Source organism: Rhodamnia argentea, chromosome 3, assembly GCF_020921035.1.
Source record: "Rhodamnia argentea isolate NSW1041297 chromosome 3, ASM2092103v1, whole genome shotgun sequence".
Classification (NCBI taxonomy): Eukaryota; Viridiplantae; Streptophyta; class Magnoliopsida; order Myrtales; family Myrtaceae; genus Rhodamnia; species Rhodamnia argentea.
The window spans coordinates 30,878,248-30,891,632 of record NC_063152.1 but is presented as its reverse complement, the minus strand read 5'-3'; the positions used below and the strand labels follow the sequence as shown (position 1 = coordinate 30,891,632).

The 13,385-nt window shown below is 40.1% G+C and overlaps 1 pseudogene; it reads right to left on the bottom strand.

Annotated features, from left to right (window-relative positions):
- Positions 1-4,733: 4,733 nt before the first annotated feature.
- On the bottom strand, positions 4,734-7,921 carry LOC115733292 (annotated as a pseudogene).
- Between the last annotated feature and the right edge of the window lie 5,464 nt (positions 7,922-13,385).

Here is a 13,385-nt window from a genome sequence, read left to right as displayed (position 1 = left end):
GAAGGGGGGTCTGTTCGCACCAAGAGGAGGAAGAGAGAAGGTGAGTGGGGGGAAGAGAGAGAAGGACGAAGAGAGAGAAGGTGAGTGGGGTTAAGTGGGGGAAATTGAATGCTGTGGAGAGCGGAACGATAGAAAGGGGGCGGGAGAGTTTATAGAATAGGATTAGGCGGGAGGAGAGAGTGGGAATCGCAAAATTTCAAAAGCTTCATAAAAAATTTAGCGACGAAATAAAGTCTTTCGTCGCTAATTAGCGACGAAACACATAAGTTTGTTGCAAATTGCTGATATAAATTAAATAAAAAATAAAAAAAATTAGCGACAAAAAAATAATTTCGTCACTAATTTCCAGAATAAATTAAATAAATTTGCGACGAAATGTATTATTTCGTTGCAAATTTAGTGATGAACACTGTTTTTTCGTCGCAAATTAAATAAATTGAACATTTTCTTTTTTTTTATTTCCTTCATATTAGCGACGAATAATACATTTCGTCGCTAATTTTAATATCTTCTTTGTTATTTTTATTCATAGTGCTAATTTTGCGACGAAAACAAAAGTTCGTCGCTAACTTTTAATACAAGAATTTGTGACGAAAAAGGACGTTCGTCGCTAATTGGCGACGAAGCCCATTTTCGTCGCAAAGGAGATAGCGACGAAAAATTTTTCGTGGCCATTTTCGTCGCAAATTAGTGACGAATTATTTTTCATCGCTATAGTCGTCACTAATGGGCGACGAATGTTTTCGTCGCTTATTTCATCGCAAATAGCGACGAATATTCATTTTGTCACTATTTTCATAGGAAATTAGAGACGAATTTTTTTCGTGGCAAATTTTTCGTGGCTAAATCCATGTTTTTTTGTAGTGATAAATCGATAAAGTAACTAGGTATTAAGAGGGATAAAATTAATGAAGGTTGTACAAAGTTGAAAGATTTAACGGTTGACCATTTTAAGTGATTTTATCGCGTTGGAAGGATTTTAATTACCGGTTTATCATAATCTAGGCATTAAGAAGGAAAACTTTATTTTTATTAGCAAATGATACTATGGGCCTCATACATTTGCACTATAGCAATTAAGAATTCCATACTTTTGGACATGGCAAACTCTCATGATACTTCTGTCCCAAAAGAAAAAAAAATACTCTCATGATACTAATCCAAGTAAAACCCAACCTTCACATATCGGCCGGTATTTAGCTCGCCAACAAGATAAGGTCAATTACAACATTGGAATTGTCTATTTGCACGTGAACATTTAGTTTAGAGAATAACGACACTAATAAATCCCTAAATTCTGGCTCAACGCACAATATCATTTTTGGACATTTAATTTGTTCAATGCAATCCTTAAACTAATGTCGGATGTTCAATATGGTCATTCTGTGTGATCAAACCGGATGGCCATGATGATGGAATCTAGGACGGAGGATGACAAATCAAATATCATTTGATGACGTGAAATATTATATGCTGAGTTGGATCTGTAAAATGATGACTCAGCACGTCCTTTTTTGTATCCATCTAGTTAGAAAAAAAAAAGGAAGAAAAAAGAGGCTTCAAATAAAGCTCTTCCTTAGCATCAACATTTCATCTTCTTCCCCAAAATCAAACTCACGACATGATGTGCTTGGAGCCTTAGGTAAAAAGATGGTTGATGTGTTCGGGTAGATGCCAACTATTGAAAAATATCTTCCAAAATTAAATGAAATAGAATCAGACTTTGAGGCGAAATAACACTCTCTTTAAGGATCTATTTGCCCCACAATATTGTTGATGGTTTTCAACAAATGTCTTTTAGGATACAATAAAGTTTCGGTAAGAATAGTAAATAGCAATTTTGATATTTCTCTAGGATTTCTCAAGAAAAACAATTGGAGAAGAATGCTGTGTTTCTTTGAGAAAAAACGAAAATGAAAGTTCCGGAAGTTGAAATTAGTATTCTGTTCATAATTAGACACGATACCATTCTGTTCATTATTAGAATTTCAAATTATATACACACACAAAATCGAAGAGGAGACAACTCTTCATTTACAGATATTTCCCTGATTTGTTTTTATTCATTTTCCATATAGATGAAATCATAATCTTTATGTTTAGATTTCACCATGATTATGGATGATGATGTACAAAGTATCAATGAAGTTGGTGCCCTTGGTCATCCAATCCTTTTGTTTATCTTTATCGTATTAGAGCCACAAAAGGGCACGCTGATTTTTTCTTGTGTAAAAATGATAGCTATAACCATGTCGTGTCCTTCTTCAAATCCGAAATCAACATTTATATTAAATACCGATGTGGCAAACTTTGTTATATTAAAGCTCACTGAACACGCCTTTTTTATTTTTCTTTTTTTAAATTTGAGAGACGCAAGTATTGTCTCTTACGAAAAGTCGGAACCACCATAGACTTCGACATATGAAAACGTAGTTGCAGCCAATGAACCAAAAGAAGGAAAAGTTTCAAATAAGGACTTAAAATGAGATCATTTTCTCAATAGAGGGTCCAGAGGGCATTTTATTTCAAATAAAGGTATTAAGTAATCAATTTAGTCTCGAATAATGGCCTAGCGAGCATGTGCATCTCACACGTCAATTGGCCCAATTTCCAAACCATAATCAAGGGTGTTTTCATCCAAAACTTCTTTTTTATTTCTCTCTTCATCTTCTTCTCCCTTCTTCCTTCCGAAAACTCTCCGATTCATCTTCTTCTTAAGGAAAAAAAAAAAAAAAAGGGCTGTCATTGAGGGCGGTCTCTACCTCGACTCAAGATCCCAAGCTCTCGGGATCGAGTTCTCGGCCTCTACGCCTAGCAAGTGGTGGGTGGTGATGGTGATGCTCGTGATGATCTAGTTGTCGCCCTTCCTCGGTCGACTCACTTTGGCCACGAGCTCGTCTAAGTGCCTTTGCTTCCACATCCGCGATCGCCAAGCCGACTCCCGGTTCAACTCCCAAAAGGCACGACGAGGTACCGATAGGACACTCGATAAGGCCAAGGACGAGGTAGGCATTACAAGGATCTGCAATCCAATGCATTTTCTCATTCACGCGACCGAGAAAAAATCGAAGTAAGTAGGTCATGCGCCTCAAGGAAGAACTTATCATATAGACCCGAACGGACGATTTCTTTGAAAACTGGAGACATGAAAATGCTCACGTGATCAAGAAACAACAAGACAAACCGAAAAGCCGGTTGGACGAAGAAGGAAGAAGAAGATAAACAGAGGAAGGAGGAAAGAAAGAACAGTGGAAAGAAAAGAAATCTCCAGATGAAAATGCCTCCGATCATAATGTGGAAAATGGTACGTGAAATTGAATTGATTACCGAGTGCGTTTGGTGCGACCGGAAATGGGCTTTGAGCAAATGCAAATATCTTTAGCCTAAGTGACTTTAGGGAAATGCAGATGGGGTTTGGTAAAACATACTTTGAAATGTAACTTTGAGCTAAGTAATCTTTGGCAAAAAAAAAAATAATAATAATAACTACAAAGGGCTTTTGATTGCATATTTCTTTTTTCTATTTTTTATTTCTTTATTTCTTTTTCTTCGGAAAAAAATAAAACCTTTTGCAGTCCGATGAGCCGGATCTAGCGCCAATGGCAGCCGGCCAAGGTGACGTAAGGTCTCATGACCACCGGCGATGGTCATCCGGGTCGTGCGATCTCAGGCCTTAATTTCGAGGGTCGCAAACCAAGTCGACGAGGCTTGGGTTGCGCGACCTAAGGACGGTCGCCGACGATCACGAGACTCAAGCGGCGATCGCCTGGGTTGCGCGACCCATACATCGCCTCTTGGGTTGTGCATCCCAATGCGACCTTCGCCAAGGGTCACTAGCCCTTGGCCGCCTCTCGCCGTCCCCTTGCTGCCCCAATCCGACAACCCTAGCTCGATAAGAAAGATGAACAGTTATAACAAAAAAAGAAAAGGAAGGTGAACAGTAATCTAGGGTCTCAATTTTTAATAGGGGTGAAATTAGATTTTAAATAAGGTTTCGAGGACAAAATAGGCATATGACTATTTTTCATTAATAGGGCCTTCAACATTACTTGCATTGGGCTTTTGGCCTTTCTACAGCTGGCATTTAGCCCAATGCCCTTTGAAAGGGCTTGCCGAACATCCCAACATTTTCCCAAGGGCTTTGGAGGCCCAAAGCTACTTTAAAAAACTGAACCAAATGCATCCACTTATGTGTTTATTTAAGACTATATCCACTCTAGTCAATGTTTGGAGAAAGACATCATTTCGGGTCTTTATATGGATTTTTTCCAAACAAGAATGATTTTAGATGCGCCCATAAAACAAAAATTAAACAATTGGAATACAAGGTCTGCATGGTTGAATTCTTATTGGTGGCTTGTATTTCCTAGTAACCGAACAACTTCCGATGAAAAAAAAAAGAGAGAGGAATATTAAAGTTTAAAAACATGATTAGCGAAAAGAAAATTTGCACAAAGATTTTTGTCTAATGATTTCAAATCTTTACGAAACGAGAAGAGACGTCCCATGGTCATTGATATGGCCATATATGTCTTTTTCATTCTGTCGAAAATCAATTTTACAGTATGGACCTAGATATGACCTGGCTTAATAGGGAAATCCCAATGAATTGGGTATTTCGATTTAGGCAAATAATCCCGTGAAATTCAAGGTAAAAAGAAGTAGTTTTGAAATGGGCTAGGGATAGATAAGACTTCATTAACAACCACTTATGAATCTTTTTTCGGCTGGAATCAATAGGAAGTCAGCATGCGGGCGATGCTCTTTGATCTTGGCGAGTTCCTTCTTGTGTTCCGCTCGCAAGACCGGACACTGGCAAGGGGCAAACGAGGAGAGACGTCACGTGATCTTTGAGCAAGGTTCTGGAATGGGTGTAATTATCTCCATTGCTGTACACCACATGAATCACCCGCGAGAGGTTGAGAATTCGCGTCAGAATCGGCGGTTCGACCACAGTCGGACGAAGAAGCGCCCCGTTGATGTCCTTCCACGCATCGACCACTCGTTCCCGCAGTTCCTTTTCGGCTTCCTGTTCCGGGACCCCGCGTTCCTTCGCAAGCAGCTCCACTGCAGATGCTACGTGCCCCCTCTTTTGCTCAAACTGCATGTCAAATGACCTCGGCATCATTAAATCAAGACATTGATCTAGACATCGTTCCCCACCAAGTGGCGGGTCGATCTGAAAATAATCCGATTATTATTGGCAAAAGGACACCAGAAATACTAAAATTTGTGTATAGCGCTCACTTTGATGCCAAAATTTTTCGCCAACTCATTTAAGTGCCAAATTGAAAAAAAAAATAATTTGCCAGTGGGGAGAGATTCCGCTCAAAGTAATACGTGGCATTTATTATTAATTTTTTAATATTACATGGCAATTTTTAAAAACTCAGTCCGCTTGGCAATTTTTTTTAAAAAAATCGCAGTCCACATCGACTTTTAAACTTAAAAATAAACTATTTTTAAAAAAAATTAAATTAAACTAAAAGCTAAGTTTAAAAAATGGGGTTTGGCTACCAATGGCAAGGGTTTGCACAACCCTCACCTCTGCTGCCCCAATATTGCCGGGGCTCGGTGACCCTCGTCGACAGCAGGCAAAGTCTTGCTAGGGTCGCCAACACGGCGATGGTGGGGCGGTGGCACGAGGGCCGTGTAAGCCCTCGCCGCCCAACCCTTGCGTTTTCTTTCTCTTTTTTGAATTTTTTTTAGCTTTTGAATTTTTTTTATTTTTTAACTTTAGGCTTTTTTTATTGTTGACTGAATCCTTTGGCGAGCCACGTATGATTACGTTATTAGCAAATAAAAATGCCATGTAAGATTTCCGGCAAACCCGACCGGAATTGGCACTAAAAAAAATGGCACTAATTGATGCAAAAAAAAATTTGGCACCAAAATGAGCATTATACACAAACTTTCATACTTCGGTGTCCTTAAACCGGTTATCGAGTGAAGGATGATAATTTTTTCATCATACTTGGTGAGAGGAAATGTCATCCATGAGCCGACAGATGATCCGAGAAGCCTTCAACATCTTGCGATCGCCCAGCAACCATTCAAAAGCATGTTCTGTGACCACATCGCCCATTCCCACAAGAGACGTGATCGCTAACGTTTCATAGCAGCTCGTTAAAAGTGCAAGGGCCATGTACTCCTCTAGCGTTGGCGTGTAGTTGGTGTGGAACCATTTGGCTTCGTGAAAGTACACTCTCGCTTGCTTCTTCATCCGAGAAATTATGTATAAAACAAGAAGGTTAGGGTTTCCATGTAAAAATTGGTGTTCGGTGAATGCAAGGTTCGCCGATGATGCTCACGGCTTCTTTTGCATGCACGTGGCGGTACGGTCTTCCCTTCGAGGCCACTTCATTCTCTACTTCATGATAGACATCGAGAAGCACCTTGTACCAAGCTTGCATATACTCCGGTAGTCCATCCATGGCATCAACATCCCACCTGAATTCGAGTCTCGGAGAAATGACACACTCGACCCTTTACGAGATCTATCAAATTCAGAAGTTTGAGGAAGAGAACGTGGATTACGGACTTTTGGATTGCTTCGGTGAGGATTACGAGTTCTTCCAATGTGCCATAGACGTCGTAGATATCATCGAGAATGGAAATAAGGGCGGCCACTTTGATTAGTATCTCTCTGGCCATGGCAAACTCCGGCTCAAAGTATGCTCCAGACATCCGGAAGAACAGCTCCACAATCCTATCTCTAGCGAATGGGAACTTCCTCACGACATCTACGCCCTTCCACCACCTATAATTAAACAGATAGGAGTGAAATTGGAAGTAATTAATCTAGAAACTAATTTTAGATGTGCTGTCACATGAAGTTGATTAACCTTGTGATCTTGCCGAGTTCCTTCCGGTGTTGCTCTTGCAACAAGTTGAAATCTAGTTCAGCCAAGGCGAGCAAGACTTTGTTGTGGGAAGGCTCTTCTCGGTAGAGTGGAATATAACACCTCGCCTCAAGCCTCGGCAATCCCATGCGAAGCGGCTGCTTTAGGGCGTGCTTCACTTGTTTCGCGAGACTATTGCTTACTTTCCTTTCGTCAATCGATTCGAGGCGAGTCATAGCGAAATGAAGCGCTTCTTCCAGGATAGCATCGCCATGGCACCTTAAATGGCAAGCTTCATATAGGCTCAGCAGTCCGCGCACATCGGCGACAAGGGTTTCCTTAAACTTCCCTTCGCCGTCCTTGAATTTGTTAAAAACATCTGCGCGACCAGAACCAACGTGGGAAAAAAAGATGTGGACCTTTAGAAATTAGGAGGATGACATGCCTAGTCTTGGTTAACTTAATCTAAGATGTACCTGATGAAATATTGTAACCTTGTTGTCGCAGCAATCGAAAGATGAGAGCGATCATGTGAAGGTCGTCGGCCTTAAAAACTCCATGCACAAGTCGAGAGTAACTTTTATGGATTTGTCCTAATTGCTCGTCTATTTCACGTTCGAAATGGTAGTAAATTCCCAAGCGTTGGATTTGGTTGATCAAGTGCAGCATTTGCGAGGGCTTTTCCGCAACATCAGTCACCATCTTCCTCACCTCTCGTTTCAATCCCTCAATTTGTTCCTCCACTCTTCCAAGGTATTTGAACTCCTGCATATATGTTAGCCGCTACTTTCGATAAAAGCAAGCACGATACACGTATATGTATACGCTTCATTCACATGACAATATGAGAAATTGCTAACCATGGAGCTGGTGGGAGAAGCATATACGAGGAAGTAATCGCCCCATACGCTCGGATGATAATCCGCACGCCGGCGTTCGACTGCGTGGCTTGTTCCTTTGTTCGGAGAAGTAGATGGAATTGCCGAAACCAGACCCGACATATCTCCCTTTCTCTGTATGTTCCGCCTGTGGATATGGGACTAATACACAAAGTGAAAACCAAGGAGCGGCTTTTGCATTGCAGAACATCACTACTTGGTGGGTATTTATAGACAATTGTCCTCCTTTAGGAGACCTGAAATGGCGGCCAGGGGGCGACCGACCAAACCTCCCTGCCCTTGCCGAACAAAAAAGATGAGTCGGATGACGATTGCGACTTTGGCTTTGGCTGATAGAGACGCTTGCTCTGTCCACTGTTTTATATGAGGGTCCTTTCATTTCTCTATTTATTCAAACTTTTCAATCAACACCGTCAAAAATTAAAATATACTTGTCCTATTTTAGCCCCGCTTTAAACATTTTTTATGCATTTACACCCTTGCAAGAACCTGAAACCATCGTAATCAAGACACCTCCTGTACTCCCGCGCCATCAATTAGTACATGGTTTTTGACCCAAAATCCACTTCAATTATTCCGAAAATAATTATTTTCGCAATCGGGTGCTGAATTCGTGATTATTCATCCGATCGTCTGCTTAGTTATTATCTTTTGTCGGGGTGTGATTCTTATTTCCATCAATAGGAAATCACGGCAGTCCTGCTCCTCGGTGAGCAAGCGGGAGTACAGAGGTTGCGAGGGCGGAGCTCCCGAGCTGTCAGAGAGTTTTATAGTTTGAACTCATCTTTTTTCACGAATAATTTGGATTTGGGCCCATTGAAAGCCACTGCTATATAATATCTCTTTTGCTTGTTATTGAAAGCTTTAACGAGAAGTGCGAAGTGCTAATTACAGTAGAATGTTCTGCTGGACGTAGCCTAATTTAAGGGTAAATCAGGATAAATTTTGTGCCAATTTTTCTTTCTCACTTTATGCTATATAATCATGTATGCCGTGCGATGATTATCTCCTTGTAGCAAGCAGAGAAAAACGAAGTGCACGAAGTATATTGTTTTTGACTTAAACATTTGAGTTGCCTACGCGGCGTGGTTGCTTTGCACGAATTTGAATAGAGGACGGAATAAGTTTCGACATATCCAAAAAGGATGTTTCACCCGGGGTTGAATGGATGGTGAATTACAAAAATCTTAAAATAGAGGCATTAAACATGACCACTCATTAAGGGTCGATTATACCCAAAAATTGGTCATTTTCTGGGGTCAACAGCGGTGGAGCTCGATTGCCTCTGCCACAATCTTGGATTCATTTGTCATGTCACGTCATTCGTACGGACGGTATTCTTGTTCGATCCGAATGGGGTGGGCTTACGAACACCTTCTTCTTCTTCTTCTTGCAACTTAGAAGAAAGAGTTCACCTGTACCATCTATAATCATTGAAAGGGGAAGGTGTCAAAAAAGTTCTAAATCTATTGTATTAGTATAAATTTAGTTATAAACTTTTTAATTATGCTACTTTAGTCCTAAACCTTTTAAATTTATGTTAATTGAGTCCAAACGACTAATTTTGGCCGAAAATGGATGACATGGATGTAGATAGTCTTACGTAACACGGTCGACACTAACGCGGACATTTTTTCTATATAATTTTTGAATACTTTTTTTTTTCATTTCTTGTTTTTTTTTTTTTTGTTGAGGGTCAACAAGGGTGTTGTAGCTCTCGCCAGACCTGGGCTTGCGGGCCCTCGTTGTGCGGGCGAGAGCCACAAGCCTCCGCCCAAGTCCGGCAAGTGTCGCGATGCCCTCGCCCGGGGCTAGGCAAGAACGCGGCACCCAGATTTGGCATGTTTCTCGTCTAGGGCGGCTTTGACGATGACGTTGATATCGGCCATCCTCTTTGCGACCGATCAAGTAATGTGTAGAGAATCTGTGATAAATTACCTGCACACAGTAACAAACCAATATGAGTACAATGAGCAAGAATAGCGAGTCGGCCCATGATGTCCCTGTAGACTCAAATGAACAAAGTAGGTACGACCAAAGGGTTGAAACAGGTAATTTTCAGTTTGTCCGCTTTTACGAAAAAATTCGTATTAATTCGTACGTTGATCAAAATACGTCCAAATTTTACGAGCTTGTAGTTGAGAAGATGATGAACAACTTTTATGTTGGCTAATCGGACTAGAAATGAGCGGATCAAATCAGTTTAATGTATCTTTCCGAAAAACCATGTTCAGAAGACTGTTATAACCGCATGTAGTTGAAAAGACGAAGGGCCATCTTAAATTATGAATCTAATTCTGAAATTTTGTAGGATATTATTTGAAACATAGGTCTACAACTTTCGTGTTTGGCATTTACTCAAAGCTTGATCGTAGAATTTAGTAAAAATCGTACAACAGGAGCAAGCCAAATCATAATCGAGGACAACCGATGAAATTACTATTAATGTAAAAACTACGGAAGCGGAGTGTGAAATTGGAAACATGACAATGAGATTCCTAAACAATCAACCTATGAAAGTAAATACATGACTCAATTTAAGCAAACCAAGAAATCAAACGAACTTTTTTTTTTTTAGGCCACATGATCTATAGACGAATGGGCCTTCAAGGCATGCCGTAATCGTGCATTCTCCTTAGCCAAAACATCTGCCTTTTCTTGGGCCTTCATCGTCTTTCCTTCGCTGATTTTGAGTTGAGCCTGACGGGTATGCTGCATTGTCACGATTGGGATCTTTGAGAGTATCTCAGCAGGGATGATATGAGACTGAATATACCGAGTTGTGGCAAAGTGACTCCTTATTTTTTCGGTGAGCTCATCTATGGGCCAAATCAACTTCCGATTAGAACACTCTTGCTAAGCCTCGGAATGACGTCTAAGCTCAGCTCTGTAGTTCTCGTCCTTCTCAAACCGAACTTGGAATCGGTTGGGCCCAAGCGAAGGCGGGACATTTTGCGGAACTCGAAATTGTCGTGTAACTCGAAAAGGCTGGTAGCTGGTTACTCCATAAATGCCCATCGGAGGCACGATCTTCCGATCGCCATGGCATAGCCGAGCCTTAACCACTCGGAACCATACAGCCTCCTAACACAAATGCGGTTGTCTCGGGGCACCAAAATTGAGCAAGTGCTTGTATGATCCCGCTCCGAGCATCGATGTCAAAAATCGGCAACATGAACCCAACACGCTTAAGCACGTACTGACGACCATCCAGATTCGATCGATCCCATAGCTTCTTGAGCTCTAGCTTCGGAGTAGGCACAAAACGGATATTGTTGCGACCCATTCGTATATAGATCACGTGCCAAATAAATCAACCTAAATTATGGACCTACCCAAAATAAAAATGAGATGACAGGGTATAAGGGACAAGAGATTACCGCTCATGGGAAGGAAATGTCAATTACAAAGACATGCGCATAAATTGTGGATTCAGATTTTAGTTCTTTTAGCAAAGTGAAATGAAAGACGGAACAACATGTCGCAGCCTTGCGCACGTTCATCATGACTAGTTGTCGCCTCGCATATATAGTTATGACTAGTCGGGTTCAATCACTTCGACTTGGTTCGGTTGACAAGGGCAATTCTCATGCATCGTAGTTTCATGTGCATGGGAACGACCCATAAGCCATTTTTTGGAAAAATTTTCGGGATCCAGATGAGATAACCTTTAGCGAAACCTTACCGCCAAGGTTAAAGAACCATCTAAATACCATCTCAAAACTATTAGTGTGACCCGGGTCCGGTCACGGGTAGTGTGCGATGTAGTGCAAATACGGTAAATCATGCACAACAATTAAAGTCAAACACCGCTTCAATGATTCAAAAGTTAAATCACAATTCCAATTCACCAAGCCTGCAAAACAAAGGGTTAGCCAATCACTCCTCCCCTTATAACCCCCAATCTGTAAAAACATTTAACATCTAAGAATGAAAATTCAACCAAAGTTTGCCAAATCGAGTGATTTTTTTACGAAAATTATCTGGCCTAAGTCCACCTTAAATTTCAAAAAATCTAAGTTAAGTCCCCAGTGGAGTCGCCAAACTGTTGTGACCTAAAAAAACGAGTTTCCAATTTTAGGTTAATGGATTACCCGATTAATTAATTAGATTAATTAACCTAGTTTGAGCTCTCCCAAGCTCTACTAAATCGCAACTTATGGTTCATGTGATTATCTTGCAAAAGATTTTTCATTTTTGGAGCCGCCACTAATCATTTTTGGTAGGTTGATTAGAAACCTAAATAAAATAGCAGGAGAACTATTTTATTTCTGCGAACCAGAGATTTTAAATTCGAGGACTTGGTTACGCTAGATTACTTTAATGCCCTTTCGGTACCATTTTCATGAAACAATGTATGATTTGGCAATTTTGATGGATTCCGCTTGAGGTTCAAAGGTGTGGTTTTTTTTTTTTGGGTTTTTCTTCTTATAACTTCTTTTTTAGTTTTTGTTTATTTTCAAAATAAAGAAATTACATGAAATTGAGATGAAATAGGTTTAAGATTACTCCCCAATTTGAATTATCGCACCAAACTTTTGCTCCGGGCTTGTCTTGACCATTGAACTGGTTTGGTGGCTTGTTAGACCAAGAAGTTTCGTGGTCCTATCTTTTCTTTATGCTTCTTTATCATCTTGCTATAATTCTATGAGGCTCTGCAAATTAAGAAAAGAATAAACTGAGTGCGATTGATTTGAACCAAGCTAGAGAAAGTAAGAGGACTTAGCTCTAGTGGAGAAAATTGCTTCGGCAAATTAATCGTCGGGACGAATGCAATCTAAGCGTTGGTCTTCTCTCCATTTTTTGCTTTCCTTCTATTCTTGTACCATTTATGTCTCATCGTTGATATGCAACTATTATTTAACATAAAACATAGAGAAATCAATGTAGAAAATCCGGGCTAATTTGTATCAAAACTTAGAGGAAATTAGGAAATCACTTAGCTTTCTTTTGCTGCGGCGATCTTGAACGATGGGGATGAACTTGTGGCTTGTGTTGGTCGGTGCATAAATTGGTAATGGTAGCACCGGGCTTCAAAACTCTCATACCATCTCAAAACTCTCTTCAAATTTTCTCTTTAAAACTCCTCTCAAGAGCTCTCTAAATTCTCTATCACCAAAATTCTCCTCCAAAAACTGCCATTCTCTTCAAGGACTCTTCTTCTTTTATAGGCAAAGTTCTTCATCCTTCATTCTTCATCTTCATTTCTTCATCTTTCATTTTCATCTTCTCTTCTTCATCTTCATTTCCTCATCTTCCATTTTCATCTTCTTTTCTTCATATTCATCTTCTCTTCACCATCTTCCTTTCATTATCTTCTCTTTTTCATCTTCTTTTCACCATCTTCCTTTCATTATCTTCTTTTCACCATCTTCTTTTGGTATTTGCAATATAGTCCCCGAAGTTCCGAGTATTTGCAATACGATCCCTAAGAAAATATTTCTTTCAAGCCCAAATCTTCTTGGTGCATTTTTCCACCCCATGCCTAGTCCAGGCCCTTGTTAAATTAAGCTTAAATGTTTTACTTGTTCAATTATATGCCAATGCTAAATGAATATGTGAGATGATTTTTGTTTAGAACTAAAATTAGTTCTAATTTTTATGCAAAAAATAGATTAGTCAAAATTTAGGCGTCAACAGCGGC